We start from the raw sequence: 3764 nt of genomic DNA, 5'->3' as shown, positions 1-3764 counted from the left end.
TAGTATTAAATTGATTGTTCTGAAATTTCACCCTACTTGGGAATTCTTTCTTTCGAATAAAATGTGAACACATTTCCAGGGAAGTGCATCTGAAAATACTCCGCCCACTGTACAGTACTCATTGAGAATTCCAAAGTAGCATTAATAAATATCCTCCAGTCAATAAAGAAGTCAGATAGAGTTTCATACCTCAGATTATTTTTATATGCAGGTTATTAAAACATTTATATCACAAATTCATATAAAATTAGTTTATTATCTGTGCTCTGCTTAAATCACTGACCATGCATGCTTCCAGCCTCCCTTGATTTCTTTGTCCAGTATACTTTGACAGATCCTTATGGTCCCAAGCTAGTTAATGACCTTTAGTTTTATTATTTAACCCAATGCATCCAAGTGTATCACAACATTTAACTCAATTCTAAATAGTATTTCTGAGACAACAATGCAAAGACTCTGGTCAGAGTGCAAACATAGATGACCAGTGATCACTCTCATCCTTAAATGGAATATCTTTTCCCCACACCCCACAGGCTGAGGGAATCATCACAGAAAAGAGAGCAGGATAAATTTAAGAGCCAGAGGATGGGGAAGAATGTCATGGAACGTTGCCCTACACATGCATTGTTATTGTAACTATGGACACGCAGCACTAACAGATAACAGCACAAGATTGGACAATCTCACTTTCTACCATGAATAGAGGTGATATCTATGAAGCCGATCCTTCCTGGTGAGAGAATGACTGGTAATAGGTACTGAAGAGTGTATGTCATTTTTCTCCAATGGTGTAGTCACTGGGAGGGGACTAAGAGAGAAGAAGGGGTTCAAAGAAAAGTGAAGGGAGATACCAGAACATAATAGGAATGATTATGAACACAATACCTTGTTTATATACATGAAAGTCAAAATGAAGAAGAAATAATGAATGTCATCAATTACTCTTAAAAGCCCCTTAAATAATCCATGACATCTAGCTTACACAAATGCCAATTCTAAACACATCAAATACAGCTTTTACTTATCCCTAAAATTGTTGGGACAGAGATCTCTTTCCCCTTATTTTTAGATTAACTATATGGTTATATTGCAGGAATTTAACAGTCATTTAAAGTTTAGACTCAAACTCACCCTAACAAGATAGTCACACAATGAAAATGTAAGCCAATTACAATAGGAAAACAGTGCACAATCTTCTTCATTCCTGGTCATTTACTGATGGATGCTATAAGCAGAATTTTGTATCCCCAAGACTTATGCTGAAGCTATAACTATATACTCCCTATATACTAAGTATATAGTACTTATATACTAAGGAAGAGCTTTAAAGAGAAAAGTGGGGGTAAGCTATAATGAAGAGCATCCTAGGGAATAGGAGGGATATATATACACATACACATACAAATACACATACACATACACAAACGCATATGCATATACATATACAGGTAAAAAGTATCCATCTTCAAGGTAAGATCAAGAGAGCCTTAGTAAAGCCTCAATAGTGTTGTGATTCTGTCTTTAAATCTCTAAACATAAAGAAGATGAATTTCTGTTTAAACTATCCAGTCTACTTTATTATAGCACTCAGTATTGACTAATGCAATGGGCCAGATTTCCCTTCTCATCATTAGTTCCTTTAACTCTTTCATTCACCTTCCTCAACACTTCCTCTGTCTTACAGTTTTACTGCTGTGAAGAGACACCACAACCATGGCAACTCTTACAACAAGGACAACATTTAATTGGGGCTTACAGGTTCAGAGGTTCAGTCCACTTTCATTGAGGCTGGACTATGGCAGCATCCACGAAGGCATGTTGCAGGAGGAACTGAGAGTTCTACATCTTCATCTTAAGGCTGTTAGGAGAAGACTGTCCTCCAGGAAACTAGGATGTGGGTCTTAAAGCCTACACCTAAAGTGATACACTTCCTCTAACAAGACAATACCTCCAAATAGCACCACTCCCTGGGCCAAGCATATTCAAACCACACTTTCAAACGTTATTCATGCTTGATTTATATACCTTCCATGTGCATTCGATGCATCTCTTTTGTAAGACATCGGATAGTAACTGGTGATGATAACTTTGATAGAGGCATGGGCCACAGTTGTTAGTCATATACCCAGCAAGCCTTGGAAGATGGATACATGAAACCAACTCAGATCCCAAAAGAAGGACCTGTGAGAAGCCTGGCTAGCAGACCTCACCTGGGAGGAAACTGAAGTGTATAACTAGAAGTAATTTGGGCTTAGTCATATAAAAGGCAACAGAAGCTCGAGTATTATGTTCTAGAAGGAGACTGCCAATGGATATTAAGAAAATAAAAATAGGAGGAAATCAAAGGCGCCTTTCTCAGCTTTGCTTAAGGCTATTCCTGTTTCTAAGTTTAACAAAGGTGAGAACTTATTAGTGTTATTAATCTTACAGCAGAGAGATCAACAGCTGTACTATCCATTGTTTATATACCTTCTCTCTATTCATCCATACAGAAGACACAAGGAGAAAATTCACTTCCAGAAATGAAAAAGGAAGGGATTATGTATTCTTTTCTTTGTTTGTTTTTGTTTTTATATAGTTTTTTTAATTTTCTATATTCTATGTTTACATTCCAAATGATTTTCCCTTTCCCAGTTCCCCCCTCCACATAAGTTCTCTAAACCCTCTTCCCTCCGCCCCGCCCATTCTCCTATCAACCACCTCCCACTTCTCTGTCCTGGTAATCCCCTACAATGCTGGAACAAGCCTTTTCAGGATCCAGGACCTCTCGTTCCTTCTTTTTGGAGTCATTTGATATGTGAATTGTGTCTTGTGTATTCAGAGTTTCTGAGCTAATATCTACTTATCAGTGACTGGGATTATGTATTCTTATGCACACCTAGATAAAAATGTTGAGAATACTTACACATAAAGGCAGGGAATTGTGTTTAATATAAAATTATTGTTTTGTGACTTTGGTGGAAAAATAATGGAGCTACTTAATTTATGCCTTACCAAAATGGGAAATTATAAGTTAAAGACATTGGATGCTAGGATTTGAGATAATTTTCAACTATCTTCAATGCTCTCTTCTTGTGAGTCTGTTCTTTATAATTTTTCTTTTTAATTTCAATTTCTTCCATCTTAACTGTCAAAATAGAAAGCATGTCCTGCCTAGTAATTAGTCTAAGTGTGGTGAGAGCTGTGAAAGGCATCCAGAAACCACAGAACCTCCGGATTAATGCTGCTTGGTTTCAAATGTGAACAATGGGCAGCGATATGCATTCTAAATGACAGAAACAGCCAGACAGTCAGTCAATAGCTTTCTTTGACACTTATTGTGTGTAGAGCACCATGCCTGGCTGCTGTCTGAAAAATAAAAGGCACACAAGACAGCCCTTATCTTCCAGCTCAGGGGGCCGCGATCTCAATACATCAAGACTCTTTGGGAAGTCTGAGCCATGAGGACAGGGAAGAGCCATTTTGCCAGACTCCATGACAACTGTTCGAGACTGAAATTGTATCTGTTACAGACAAGTGCAATATTATGCTGCCCTAAATTTCAAGAGAACAATTAATTTTAGAAGTCTAAGTCCCCGTTTTTCCTAGGAAAGTCATGGTTTTGTCTGTTCACTGGTATAGCTCTATCAAGAAAAAAATATAGATATATAGTCCATTAAAAGCAGTCCCTCAGTGATTTAAAACTCCCAGGTCAAATCTGCATGAGCTGTTCTTTATGTGACCACATAATGACAAAGAAAGGGGACTTTGAGCTCCATACTGTT

This window comes from Apodemus sylvaticus, chromosome 5 (genome assembly GCF_947179515.1).
Source record: "Apodemus sylvaticus chromosome 5, mApoSyl1.1, whole genome shotgun sequence".
Taxonomy (NCBI): Eukaryota; Metazoa; Chordata; class Mammalia; order Rodentia; family Muridae; genus Apodemus; species Apodemus sylvaticus.
The sequence above is the reverse complement of the archived record's forward strand: the minus strand, read 5'-3'. Positions refer to the sequence as shown.